Source organism: Anomaloglossus baeobatrachus, unplaced genomic scaffold, assembly GCF_048569485.1.
Source record: "Anomaloglossus baeobatrachus isolate aAnoBae1 unplaced genomic scaffold, aAnoBae1.hap1 Scaffold_2961, whole genome shotgun sequence".
NCBI lineage: Eukaryota > Metazoa > Chordata > Amphibia > Anura > Aromobatidae > Anomaloglossus > Anomaloglossus baeobatrachus.
Window position 1 is genome coordinate 24049 of NW_027442401.1, and position 13928 is coordinate 37976.

Genomic DNA, 13928 nt, shown 5'->3' on the forward strand with positions numbered 1-13928 from the left:
GCACAGTTCAAACGGAAAATACATCAACAGGCAGACTACAGAAAAGCTTACTATCAAAGGTTAGAGGGGGGCTTTCTCAGAGGGCTTTTTACAGTTTTTCTATTCCCAATTAGCCGTTTAAGTGTACTTATTGAAAGTAGTAATTCTTTCATAGGCCGCCCTTTCTTAGTATTTGACGTTCCTTATATTGCGGTATGAGGCTTCGCAGTAGGTTGCAAACATTCATCACCCATGACTGTCCCCAATTGAGCTCAGAAGCTCAATGTCTATCATGACCTCTCTTTTAGAATGTCCAAGAGCAAGCAAACTATTCCTCCAGGAGAGGGCGCCAACAGACTACTAAAGAGATCATCATTACTCAAAGAAAACCCCAAAAACCAATGCATGATAGGAATAAACAGGTAACTTTCTTTGGAGTGGAAGCGGAGAGATCGCACCAGATGCCAATTCTAGATGTTATCACACCTGTGGTCACTGCAGCAGCAGGTGAATCCACTTTGTCCAAAAGGGATCTATTCCATTCAATTGCAAATGATCTAGATAAGACAGAGAACTGCAGCACGGGGACATAGCCGAGTTGGTCAGGTTGAGTGGTGATGAGTTTGCTATTTGGATGAATAAAGAAAGTCAAAAGTGTGAAAGATAAAAAACAAAAGGAGGAAGTGTGAAAAGTGAATGGGCCAAATTGAGGTGCATATGAAGACGTATGCTTTCTTCCAATTCATTAAATCGGGCTAATATGAATCAGGTGAATTGAGTTCTGCTTTTGGAAACTGGGTTAAGAAGGGGTGCACCGTTCCTGGAGGTACTGCAATACCAGGTCAATGCGTGGAGTGGACAGAGCAAGCTCTTTTTCCATCTCCCTGTTCTAAAAATCCATTTAATATATGGTCCCCAGATAGGGGACGTATCAGATATTAAACTGATAAGAACAGATTTTTGATTTAATGAAGCTTTCCAAAGCACCGCAAAAAATGCATGACCGAAGTCACACCAAAAACAGTGCAAAGGCTAGGATTCGTGTGGACCCCTCCGTGAGGAGAGGGTCCCCAAAAATCAACCCCGTCCCTCCGAGCCAGAAGGCCACAGCAAGGGTCAGGGATCTTCGGTGCTCCCCCAAGCCGAAGCCTGGTTGAGCCTTGTCGTTGCTCCCAGCGTCCACCCAGGCATCTTACCCAAGTGGAGTAGAGAGCTACTAGTTGTTGGTTTCGCAGCCGAAACTGCCCGGACCGTCAACCGGTGTTGGTTTCTCAGCCCAAGGCTAACCGGACCTCCAACCGGGTGTTGGTTTCTCAGCCGAAGCTGACCCGGACCTCCAACCGGGTGTTGGTTTCTCAGCCGAAGCTGACCCAGACCTCCAACCGGGTGTTGGTTTCTCAGCCGAAGCTGACCCGGACCTCCAACCGGGTGTTGGTTTCTCAGCCCAAAGCTGAACGGACCTCCGACCATGATTATAAAAATTTCCCTTCCTAGCCAGAAGGCCGGGATAGAGCAATATGCTCAGAAAGTATGAAAGGGCAAGGTACGGTGTGCTACAGAGCCCAAGGCTCGCCGGGGTCCCAAGCCAGCAAGCTCAGACTCACTCCAGGGTCGTCAGTCCTGGGGCACATTGCACCATAGCCCCCACACTTACTCAGTCTAATAGCCTCGATCCTGGTAGGGCCATGTTTTCCTCTAGATGAATATACTATACATTAAGAGTACTAGCAAGCGCAACCTTCCAGTGTGCATTGCATCTGCCGAGCCTCACAGATACTACACTTGATCTTAGCCAAAAGGCCGAGAAGCGATAACCAGAATTGGTTTGGGCCTCGAGTGGCACCCTGGCCTATGCCGGACACATCTTAGGGAGAGAGAGCGAGAGGGAGACAAACCCACGCCTACACAAGACATTTTGTCACCCAAGCCAACCCTTGAAAAGGCTGCTTTGCAGAGCCAAAACAAGAAGAATGGTGCGTTTTGCAGCCGCCGCCCACTGCAATGAATCTGAATAACTCCTCCTTTAGGGCGCAAGCAACTCCCCTCCCCCTTGCAGTCTTTCCAATTCACGATACAAAAAGACGGACAGGACAGGTTGCCTGACTTTCCGTCACTGCCACCCTTTGCCATCCTTACCCGTAGAAAGCCCTTTCATCATCCCCAAACCCTAATCTTTTCCCTTTCCTTCCCAGCCCCCAAACCCTGCCCTCTGTACCTTTCTCACCACCCGCTTCCCTTCTCCTGTCATCCCCCTACCACCCGGGAAAAAAAGAGATTGCCCCCTCCTTCCACTAGCCCACCCTCCCACCCAAAGAACAACTTCTTCTGCGCAGCTTGTTTTCTAGGCAGCAGCGCTATTGTGATGTCATCGGGGGGCATTGTGACAAGCCGCCAGTGTTCCGTCTCTTCATGTTGTGCACAGTTCAAACGGAAAATACATCAACAGGCAGACTACAGAAAAGCTTACTATCAAAGGTTAGAGGGGGGCTTTCTCAGAGGGCTTTTTACAGTTTTTCTATTCCCAATTAGCCGTTTAAGTGTACTTATTGAAAGTAGTAATTCTTTCATAGGCCGCCCTTTCTTAGTATTTGACGTTCCTTATATTGCGGTATGAGGCTTCGCAGTAGGTTGCAAACATTCATCACCCATGACTGTCCCCAATTGAGCTCAGAAGCTCAATGTCTATCATGACCTCTCTTTTAGAATGTCCAAGAGCAAGCAAACTATTCCTCCAGGAGAGGGCGCCAACAGACTACTAAAGAGATCATCATTACTCAAAGAAAACCCCAAAAACCAATGCATGATAGGAATAAACAGGTAACTTTCTTTGGAGTGGAAGCGGAGAGATCGCACCAGATGCCAATTCTAGATGTTATCACACCTGTGGTCACTGCAGCAGCAGGTGAATCCACTTTGTCCAAAAGGGATCTATTCCATTCAATTGCAAATGATCTAGATAAGACAGAGAACTGCAGCACGGGGACATAGCCGAGTTGGTCAGGTTGAGTGGTGATGAGTTTGCTATTTGGATGAATAAAGAAAGTCAAAAGTGTGAAAGATAAAAAACAAAAGGAGGAAGTGTGAAAAGTGAATGGGCCAAATTGAGGTGCATATGAAGACGTATGCTTTCTTCCAATTCATTAAATCGGGCTAATATGAATCAGGTGAATTGAGTTCTGCTTTTGGAAACTGGGTTAAGAAGGGGTGCACCGTTCCTGGAGGTACTGCAATACCAGGTCAATGCGTGGAGTGGACAGAGCAAGCTCTTTTTCCATCTCCCTGTTCTAAAAATCCATTTAATATATGGTCCCCAGATAGGGGACGTATCAGATATTAAACTGATAAGAACAGAAACTACACTTGATCTTAGCCAAAAGGCCGAGAAGCGATAACCAGAATTGGTTTGGGCCTCGAGTGGCACCCTGGCCTATGCCGGACACATCTTAGGGAGAGAGAGCGAGAGGGAGACAAACCCACGCCTACACAAGACATTTTGTCACCCAAGCCAACCCTTGAAAAGGCTGCTTTGCAGAGCCAAAACAAGAAGAATGGTGCGTTTTGCAGCCGCCGCCCACTGCAATGAATCTGAATAACTCCTCCTTTAGGGCGCAAGCAACTCCCCTCCCCCTTGCAGTCTTTCCAATTCACGATACAAAAAGACGGACAGGACAGGTTGCCTGACTTTCCGTCACTGCCACCCTTTGCCATCCTTACCCGTAGAAAGCCCTTTCATCATCCCCAAACCCTAATCTTTTCCCTTTCCTTCCCAGCCCCCAAACCCTGCCCTCTGTACCTTTCTCACCACCCGCTTCCCTTCTCCTGTCATCCCCCTACCACCCGGGAAAAAAAGAGATTGCCCCCTCCTTCCACTAGCCCACCCTCCCACCCAAAGAACAACTTCTTCTGCGCAGCTTGTTTTCTAGGCAGCAGCGCTATTGTGATGTCATCGGGGGGCATTGTGACAAGCCGCCAGTGTTCCGTCTCTTCATGTTGTGCACAGTTCAAACGGAAAATACATCAACAGGCAGACTACAGAAAAGCTTACTATCAAAGGTTAGAGGGGGGCTTTCTCAGAGGGCTTTTTACAGTTTTTCTATTCCCAATTAGCCGTTTAAGTGTACTTATTGAAAGTAGTAATTCTTTCATAGGCCGCCCTTTCTTAGTATTTGACGTTCCTTATATTGCGGTATGAGGCTTCGCAGTAGGTTGCAAACATTCATCACCCATGACTGTCCCCAATTGAGCTCAGAAGCTCAATGTCTATCATGACCTCTCTTTTAGAATGTCCAAGAGCAAGCAAACTATTCCTCCAGGAGAGGGCGCCAACAGACTACTAAAGAGATCATCATTACTCAAAGAAAACCCCAAAAACCAATGCATGATAGGAATAAACAGGTAACTTTCTTTGGAGTGGAAGCGGAGAGATCGCACCAGATGCCAATTCTAGATGTTATCACACCTGTGGTCACTGCAGCAGCAGGTGAATCCACTTTGTCCAAAAGGGATCTATTCCATTCAATTGCAAATGATCTAGATAAGACAGAGAACTGCAGCACGGGGACATAGCCGAGTTGGTCAGGTTGAGTGGTGATGAGTTTGCTATTTGGATGAATAAAGAAAGTCAAAAGTGTGAAAGATAAAAAACAAAAGGAGGAAGTGTGAAAAGTGAATGGGCCAAATTGAGGTGCATATGAAGACGTATGCTTTCTTCCAATTCATTAAATCGGGCTAATATGAATCAGGTGAATTGAGTTCTGCTTTTGGAAACTGGGTTAAGAAGGGGTGCACCGTTCCTGGAGGTACTGCAATACCAGGTCAATGCGTGGAGTGGACAGAGCAAGCTCTTTTTCCATCTCCCTGTTCTAAAAATCCATTTAATATATGGTCCCCAGATAGGGGACGTATCAGATATTAAACTGATAAGAACAGATACTACACTTGATCTTAGCCAAAAGGCCGAGAAGCGATAACCAGAATTGGTTTGGGCCTCGAGTGGCACCCTGGCCTATGCCGGACACATCTTAGGGAGAGAGAGCGAGAGGGAGACAAACCCACGCCTACACAAGACATTTTGTCACCCAAGCCAACCCTTGAAAAGGCTGCTTTGCAGAGCCAAAACAAGAAGAATGGTGCGTTTTGCAGCCGCCGCCCACTGCAATGAATCTGAATAACTCCTCCTTTAGGGCGCAAGCAACTCCCCTCCCCCTTGCAGTCTTTCCAATTCACGATACAAAAAGACGGACAGGACAGGTTGCCTGACTTTCCGTCACTGCCACCCTTTGCCATCCTTACCCGTAGAAAGCCCTTTCATCATCCCCAAACCCTAATCTTTTCCCTTTCCTTCCCAGCCCCCAAACCCTGCCCTCTGTACCTTTCTCACCACCCGCTTCCCTTCTCCTGTCATCCCCCTACCACCCGGGAAAAAAAGAGATTGCCCCCTCCTTCCACTAGCCCACCCTCCCACCCAAAGAACAACTTCTTCTGCGCAGCTTGTTTTCTAGGCAGCAGCGCTATTGTGATGTCATCGGGGGGCATTGTGACAAGCCGCCAGTGTTCCGTCTCTTCATGTTGTGCACAGTTCAAACGGAAAATACATCAACAGGCAGACTACAGAAAAGCTTACTATCAAAGGTTAGAGGGGGGCTTTCTCAGAGGGCTTTTTACAGTTTTTCTATTCCCAATTAGCCGTTTAAGTGTACTTATTGAAAGTAGTAATTCTTTCATAGGCCGCCCTTTCTTAGTATTTGACGTTCCTTATATTGCGGTATGAGGCTTCGCAGTAGGTTGCAAACATTCATCACCCATGACTGTCCCCAATTGAGCTCAGAAGCTCAATGTCTATCATGACCTCTCTTTTAGAATGTCCAAGAGCAAGCAAACTATTCCTCCAGGAGAGGGCGCCAACAGACTACTAAAGAGATCATCATTACTCAAAGAAAACCCCAAAAACCAATGCATGATAGGAATAAACAGGTAACTTTCTTTGGAGTGGAAGCGGAGAGATCGCACCAGATGCCAATTCTAGATGTTATCACACCTGTGGTCACTGCAGCAGCAGGTGAATCCACTTTGTCCAAAAGGGATCTATTCCATTCAATTGCAAATGATCTAGATAAGACAGAGAACTGCAGCACGGGGACATAGCCGAGTTGGTCAGGTTGAGTGGTGATGAGTTTGCTATTTGGATGAATAAAGAAAGTCAAAAGTGTGAAAGATAAAAAACAAAAGGAGGAAGTGTGAAAAGTGAATGGGCCAAATTGAGGTGCATATGAAGACGTATGCTTTCTTCCAATTCATTAAATCGGGCTAATATGAATCAGGTGAATTGAGTTCTGCTTTTGGAAACTGGGTTAAGAAGGGGTGCACCGTTCCTGGAGGTACTGCAATACCAGGTCAATGCGTGGAGTGGACAGAGCAAGCTCTTTTTCCATCTCCCTGTTCTAAAAATCCATTTAATATATGGTCCCCAGATAGGGGACGTATCAGATATTAAACTGATAAGAACAGATACTACACTTGATCTTAGCCAAAAGGCCGAGAAGCGATAACCAGAATTGGTTTGGGCCTCGAGTGGCACCCTGGCCTATGCCGGACACATCTTAGGGAGAGAGAGCGAGAGGGAGACAAACCCACGCCTACACAAGACATTTTGTCACCCAAGCCAACCCTTGAAAAGGCTGCTTTGCAGAGCCAAAACAAGAAGAATGGTGCGTTTTGCAGCCGCCGCCCACTGCAATGAATCTGAATAACTCCTCCTTTAGGGCGCAAGCAACTCCCCTCCCCCTTGCAGTCTTTCCAATTCACGATACAAAAAGACGGACAGGACAGGTTGCCTGACTTTCCGTCACTGCCACCCTTTGCCATCCTTACCCGTAGAAAGCCCTTTCATCATCCCCAAACCCTAATCTTTTCCCTTTCCTTCCCAGCCCCCAAACCCTGCCCTCTGTACCTTTCTCACCACCCGCTTCCCTTCTCCTGTCATCCCCCTACCACCCGGGAAAAAAAGAGATTGCCCCCTCCTTCCACTAGCCCACCCTCCCACCCAAAGAACAACTTCTTCTGCGCAGCTTGTTTTCTAGGCAGCAGCGCTATTGTGATGTCATCGGGGGGCATTGTGACAAGCCGCCAGTGTTCCGTCTCTTCATGTTGTGCACAGTTCAAACGGAAAATACATCAACAGGCAGACTACAGAAAAGCTTACTATCAAAGGTTAGAGGGGGGCTTTCTCAGAGGGCTTTTTACAGTTTTTCTATTCCCAATTAGCCGTTTAAGTGTACTTATTGAAAGTAGTAATTCTTTCATAGGCCGCCCTTTCTTAGTATTTGACGTTCCTTATATTGCGGTATGAGGCTTCGCAGTAGGTTGCAAACATTCATCACCCATGACTGTCCCCAATTGAGCTCAGAAGCTCAATGTCTATCATGACCTCTCTTTTAGAATGTCCAAGAGCAAGCAAACTATTCCTCCAGGAGAGGGCGCCAACAGACTACTAAAGAGATCATCATTACTCAAAGAAAACCCCAAAAACCAATGCATGATAGGAATAAACAGGTAACTTTCTTTGGAGTGGAAGCGGAGAGATCGCACCAGATGCCAATTCTAGATGTTATCACACCTGTGGTCACTGCAGCAGCAGGTGAATCCACTTTGTCCAAAAGGGATCTATTCCATTCAATTGCAAATGATCTAGATAAGACAGAGAACTGCAGCACGGGGACATAGCCGAGTTGGTCAGGTTGAGTGGTGATGAGTTTGCTATTTGGATGAATAAAGAAAGTCAAAAGTGTGAAAGATAAAAAACAAAAGGAGGAAGTGTGAAAAGTGAATGGGCCAAATTGAGGTGCATATGAAGACGTATGCTTTCTTCCAATTCATTAAATCGGGCTAATATGAATCAGGTGAATTGAGTTCTGCTTTTGGAAACTGGGTTAAGAAGGGGTGCACCGTTCCTGGAGGTACTGCAATACCAGGTCAATGCGTGGAGTGGACAGAGCAAGCTCTTTTTCCATCTCCCTGTTCTAAAAATCCATTTAATATATGGTCCCCAGATAGGGGACGTATCAGATATTAAACTGATAAGAACAGATACTACACTTGATCTTAGCCAAAAGGCCGAGAAGCGATAACCAGAATTGGTTTGGGCCTCGAGTGGCACCCTGGCCTATGCCGGACACATCTTAGGGAGAGAGAGCGAGAGGGAGACAAACCCACGCCTACACAAGACATTTTGTCACCCAAGCCAACCCTTGAAAAGGCTGCTTTGCAGAGCCAAAACAAGAAGAATGGTGCGTTTTGCAGCCGCCGCCCACTGCAATGAATCTGAATAACTCCTCCTTTAGGGCGCAAGCAACTCCCCTCCCCCTTGCAGTCTTTCCAATTCACGATACAAAAAGACGGACAGGACAGGTTGCCTGACTTTCCGTCACTGCCACCCTTTGCCATCCTTACCCGTAGAAAGCCCTTTCATCATCCCCAAACCCTAATCTTTTCCCTTTCCTTCCCAGCCCCCAAACCCTGCCCTCTGTACCTTTCTCACCACCCGCTTCCCTTCTCCTGTCATCCCCCTACCACCCGGGAAAAAAAGAGATTGCCCCCTCCTTCCACTAGCCCACCCTCCCACCCAAAGAACAACTTCTTCTGCGCAGCTTGTTTTCTAGGCAGCAGCGCTATTGTGATGTCATCGGGGGGCATTGTGACAAGCCGCCAGTGTTCCGTCTCTTCATGTTGTGCACAGTTCAAACGGAAAATACATCAACAGGCAGGCTACAGAAAAGCTTACTATCAAAGGTTAGAGGGGGGCTTTCTCAGAGGGCTTTTTACAGTTTTTCTATTCCCAATTAGCCGTTTAAGTGTACTTATTGAAAGTAGTAATTCTTTCATAGGCCGCCCTTTCTTAGTATTTGACGTTCCTTATATTGCGGTATGAGGCTTCGCAGTAGGTTGCAAACATTCATCACCCATGACTGTCCCCAATTGAGCTCAGAAGCTCAATGTCTATCATGACCTCTCTTTTAGAATGTCCAAGAGCAAGCAAACTATTCCTCCAGGAGAGGGCGCCAACAGACTACTAAAGAGATCATCATTACTCAAAGAAAACCCCAAAAACCAATGCATGATAGGAATAAACAGGTAACTTTCTTTGGAGTGGAAGCGGAGAGATCGCACCAGATGCCAATTCTAGATGTTATCACACCTGTGGTCACTGCAGCAGCAGGTGAATCCACTTTGTCCAAAAGGGATCTATTCCATTCAATTGCAAATGATCTAGATAAGACAGAGAACTGCAGCACGGGGACATAGCCGAGTTGGTCAGGTTGAGTGGTGATGAGTTTGCTATTTGGATGAATAAAGAAAGTCAAAAGTGTGAAAGATAAAAAACAAAAGGAGGAAGTGTGAAAAGTGAATGGGCCAAATTGAGGTGCATATGAAGACGTATGCTTTCTTCCAATTCATTAAATCGGGCTAATATGAATCAGGTGAATTGAGTTCTGCTTTTGGAAACTGGGTTAAGAAGGGGTGCACCGTTCCTGGAGGTACTGCAATACCAGGTCAATGCGTGGAGTGGACAGAGCAAGCTCTTTTTCCATCTCCCTGTTCTAAAAATCCATTTAATATATGGTCCCCAGATAGGGGACGTATCAGATATTAAACTGATAAGAACAGATACTACACTTGATCTTAGCCAAAAGGCCGAGAAGCGATAACCAGAATTGGTTTGGGCCTCGAGTGGCACCCTGGCCTATGCCGGACACATCTTAGGGAGAGAGAGCGAGAGGGAGACAAACCCACGCCTACACAAGACATTTTGTCACCCAAGCCAACCCTTGAAAAGGCTGCTTTGCAGAGCCAAAACAAGAAGAATGGTGCGTTTTGCAGCCGCCGCCCACTGCAATGAATCTGAATAACTCCTCCTTTAGGGCGCAAGCAACTCCCCTCCCCCTTGCAGTCTTTCCAATTCACGATACAAAAAGACGGACAGGACAGGTTGCCTGACTTTCCGTCACTGCCACCCTTTGCCATCCTTACCCGTAGAAAGCCCTTTCATCATCCCCAAACCCTAATCTTTTCCCTTTCCTTCCCAGCCCCCAAACCCTGCCCTCTGTACCTTTCTCACCACCCGCTTCCCTTCTCCTGTCATCCCCCTACCACCCGGGAAAAAAAGAGATTGCCCCCTCCTTCCACTAGCCCACCCTCCCACCCAAAGAACAACTTCTTCTGCGCAGCTTGTTTTCTAGGCAGCAGCGCTATTGTGATGTCATCGGGGGGCATTGTGACAAGCCGCCAGTGTTCCGTCTCTTCATGTTGTGCACAGTTCAAACGGAAAATACATCAACAGGCAGACTACAGAAAAGCTTACTATCAAAGGTTAGAGGGGGGCTTTCTCAGAGGGCTTTTTACAGTTTTTCTATTCCCAATTAGCCGTTTAAGTGTACTTATTGAAAGTAGTAATTCTTTCATAGGCCGCCCTTTCTTAGTATTTGACGTTCCTTATATTGCGGTATGAGGCTTCGCAGTAGGTTGCAAACATTCATCACCCATGACTGTCCCCAATTGAGCTCAGAAGCTCAATGTCTATCATGACCTCTCTTTTAGAATGTCCAAGAGCAAGCAAACTATTCCTCCAGGAGAGGGCGCCAACAGACTACTAAAGAGATCATCATTACTCAAAGAAAACCCCAAAAACCAATGCATGATAGGAATAAACAGGTAACTTTCTTTGGAGTGGAAGCGGAGAGATCGCACCAGATGCCAATTCTAGATGTTATCACACCTGTGGTCACTGCAGCAGCAGGTGAATCCACTTTGTCCAAAAGGGATCTATTCCATTCAATTGCAAATGATCTAGATAAGACAGAGAACTGCAGCACGGGGACATAGCCGAGTTGGTCAGGTTGAGTGGTGATGAGTTTGCTATTTGGATGAATAAAGAAAGTCAAAAGTGTGAAAGATAAAAAACAAAAGGAGGAAGTGTGAAAAGTGAATGGGCCAAATTGAGGTGCATATGAAGACGTATGCTTTCTTCCAATTCATTAAATCGGGCTAATATGAATCAGGTGAATTGAGTTCTGCTTTTGGAAACTGGGTTAAGAAGGGGTGCACCGTTCCTGGAGGTACTGCAATACCAGGTCAATGCGTGGAGTGGACAGAGCAAGCTCTTTTTCCATCTCCCTGTTCTAAAAATCCATTTAATATATGGTCCCCAGATAGGGGACGTATCAGATATTAAACTGATAAGAACAGATACTACACTTGATCTTAGCCAAAAGGCCGAGAAGCGATAACCAGAATTGGTTTGGGCCTCGAGTGGCACCCTGGCCTATGCCGGACACATCTTAGGGAGAGAGAGCGAGAGGGAGACAAACCCACGCCTACACAAGACATTTTGTCACCCAAGCCAACCCTTGAAAAGGCTGCTTTGCAGAGCCAAAACAAGAAGAATGGTGCGTTTTGCAGCCGCCGCCCACTGCAATGAATCTGAATAACTCCTCCTTTAGGGCGCAAGCAACTCCCCTCCCCCTTGCAGTCTTTCCAATTCACGATACAAAAAGACGGACAGGACAGGTTGCCTGACTTTCCGTCACTGCCACCCTTTGCCATCCTTACCCGTAGAAAGCCCTTTCATCATCCCCAAACCCTAATCTTTTCCCTTTCCTTCCCAGCCCCCAAACCCTGCCCTCTGTACCTTTCTCACCACCCGCTTCCCTTCTCCTGTCATCCCCCTACCACCCGGGAAAAAAAGAGATTGCCCCCTCCTTCCACTAGCCCACCCTCCCACCCAAAGAACAACTTCTTCTGCGCAGCTTGTTTTCTAGGCAGCAGCGCTATTGTGATGTCATCGGGGGGCATTGTGACAAGCCGCCAGTGTTCCGTCTCTTCATGTTGTGCACAGTTCAAACGGAAAATACATCAACAGGCAGACTACAGAAAAGCTTACTATCAAAGGTTAGAGGGGGGCTTTCTCAGAGGGCTTTTTACAGTTTTTCTATTCCCAATTAGCCGTTTAAGTGTACTTATTGAAAGTAGTAATTCTTTCATAGGCCGCCCTTTCTTAGTATTTGACGTTCCTTATATTGCGGTATGAGGCTTCGCAGTAGGTTGCAAACATTCATCACCCATGACTGTCCCCAATTGAGCTCAGAAGCTCAATGTCTATCATGACCTCTCTTTTAGAATGTCCAAGAGCAAGCAAACTATTCCTCCAGGAGAGGGCGCCAACAGACTACTAAAGAGATCATCATTACTCAAAGAAAACCCCAAAAACCAATGCATGATAGGAATAAACAGGTAACTTTCTTTGGAGTGGAAGCGGAGAGATCGCACCAGATGCCAATTCTAGATGTTATCACACCTGTGGTCACTGCAGCAGCAGGTGAATCCACTTTGTCCAAAAGGGATCTATTCCATTCAATTGCAAATGATCTAGATAAGACAGAGAACTGCAGCACGGGGACATAGCCGAGTTGGTCAGGTTGAGTGGTGATGAGTTTGCTATTTGGATGAATAAAGAAAGTCAAAAGTGTGAAAGATAAAAAACAAAAGGAGGAAGTGTGAAAAGTGAATGGGCCAAATTGAGGTGCATATGAAGACGTATGCTTTCTTCCAATTCATTAAATCGGGCTAATATGAATCAGGTGAATTGAGTTCTGCTTTTGGAAACTGGGTTAAGAAGGGGTGCACCGTTCCTGGAGGTACTGCAATACCAGGTCAATGCGTGGAGTGGACAGAGCAAGCTCTTTTTCCATCTCCCTGTTCTAAAAATCCATTTAATATATGGTCCCCAGATAGGGGACGTATCAGATATTAAACTGATAAGAACAGATACTACACTTGATCTTAGCCAAAAGGCCGAGAAGCGATAACCAGAATTGGTTTGGGCCTCGAGTGGCACCCTGGCCTATGCCGGACACATCTTAGGGAGAGAGAGCGAGAGGGAGACAAACCCACGCCTACACAAGACATTTTGTCACCCAAGCCAACCCTTGAAAAGGCTGCTTTGCAGAGCCAAAACAAGAAGAATGGTGCGTTTTGCAGCCGCCGCCCACTGCAATGAATCTGAATAACTCCTCCTTTAGGGCGCAAGCAACTCCCCTCCCCCTTGCAGTCTTTCCAATTCACGATACAAAAAGACGGACAGGACAGGTTGCCTGACTTTCCGTCACTGCCACCCTTTGCCATCCTTACCCGTAGAAAGCCCTTTCATCATCCCCAAACCCTAATCTTTTCCCTTTCCTTCCCAGCCCCCAAACCCTGCCCTCTGTACCTTTCTCACCACCCGCTTCCCTTCTCCTGTCATCCCCCTACCACCCGGGAAAAAAAGAGATTGCCCCCTCCTTCCACTAGCCCACCCTCCCACCCAAAGAACAACTTCTTCTGCGCAGCTTGTTTTCTAGGCAGCAGCGCTATTGTGATGTCATCGGGGGGCATTGTGACAAGCCGCCAGTGTTCCGTCTCTTCATGTTGTGCACAGTTCAAACGGAAAATACATCAACAGGCAGACTACAGAAAAGCTTACTATCAAAGGTTAGAGGGGGGCTTTCTCAGAGGGCTTTTTACAGTTTTTCTATTCCCAATTAGCCGTTTAAGTGTACTTATTGAAAGTAGTAATTCTTTCATAGGCCGCCCTTTCTTAGTATTTGACGTTCCTTATATTGCGGTATGAGGCTTCGCAGTAGGTTGCAAACATTCATCACCCATGACTGTCCCCAATTGAGCTCAGAAGCTCAATGTCTATCATGACCTCTCTTTTAGAATGTCCAAGAGCAAGCAAACTATTCCTCCAGGAGAGGGCGCCAACAGACTACTAAAGAGATCATCATTACTCAAAGAAAACCCCAAAAACCAATGCATGATAGGAATAAACAGGTAACTTTCTTTGGAGTGGAAGCGGAGAGATCGCACCAGATGCCAATTCTAGATGTTATCACACCTGTGGTCACTGCAGCAGCAGG

General features: G+C 46.7%; 8 non-coding genes and 1 pseudogene across 8 annotated transcripts; all 9 read right to left on the minus strand.

Annotated features, from left to right (window-relative positions):
* Positions 1-783: 783 nt before the first annotated feature.
* On the minus strand, positions 784-976 carry LOC142267599 (U2 spliceosomal RNA). Its single transcript, XR_012733447.1, has one exon. It is a non-coding gene; the product is annotated as a U2 spliceosomal RNA (small nuclear RNA).
* Positions 977-1664: 688 nt separating this feature from the next.
* Positions 1665-1791, minus strand: LOC142267604 (U2 spliceosomal RNA; annotated as a pseudogene).
* Positions 1792-3178: 1387 nt separating this feature from the next.
* On the minus strand, positions 3179-3369 carry LOC142267596 (U2 spliceosomal RNA). Its single transcript, XR_012733446.1, has one exon. It is a non-coding gene; the product is annotated as a U2 spliceosomal RNA (small nuclear RNA).
* A 1387-nt stretch (positions 3370-4756) lies between these two features.
* LOC142267610 (U2 spliceosomal RNA) lies at positions 4757-4947 on the minus strand. Its single transcript, XR_012733454.1, has one exon. It is a non-coding gene; the product is annotated as a U2 spliceosomal RNA (small nuclear RNA).
* A 1387-nt stretch (positions 4948-6334) lies between these two features.
* On the minus strand, positions 6335-6525 carry LOC142267611 (U2 spliceosomal RNA). The gene has a single exon (XR_012733455.1). It is a non-coding gene; the product is annotated as a U2 spliceosomal RNA (small nuclear RNA).
* A 1387-nt stretch (positions 6526-7912) lies between these two features.
* LOC142267612 (U2 spliceosomal RNA) lies at positions 7913-8103 on the minus strand. Its single transcript, XR_012733456.1, has one exon. It is a non-coding gene; the product is annotated as a U2 spliceosomal RNA (small nuclear RNA).
* A 1387-nt stretch (positions 8104-9490) lies between these two features.
* Positions 9491-9681, minus strand: LOC142267613 (U2 spliceosomal RNA). Its single transcript, XR_012733457.1, has one exon. It is a non-coding gene; the product is annotated as a U2 spliceosomal RNA (small nuclear RNA).
* A 1387-nt stretch (positions 9682-11068) lies between these two features.
* On the minus strand, positions 11069-11259 carry LOC142267615 (U2 spliceosomal RNA). Its single transcript, XR_012733459.1, has one exon. It is a non-coding gene; the product is annotated as a U2 spliceosomal RNA (small nuclear RNA).
* A 1387-nt stretch (positions 11260-12646) lies between these two features.
* LOC142267616 (U2 spliceosomal RNA) lies at positions 12647-12837 on the minus strand. The gene has a single exon (XR_012733460.1). It is a non-coding gene; the product is annotated as a U2 spliceosomal RNA (small nuclear RNA).
* Positions 12838-13928: the final 1091 nt, after the last annotated feature.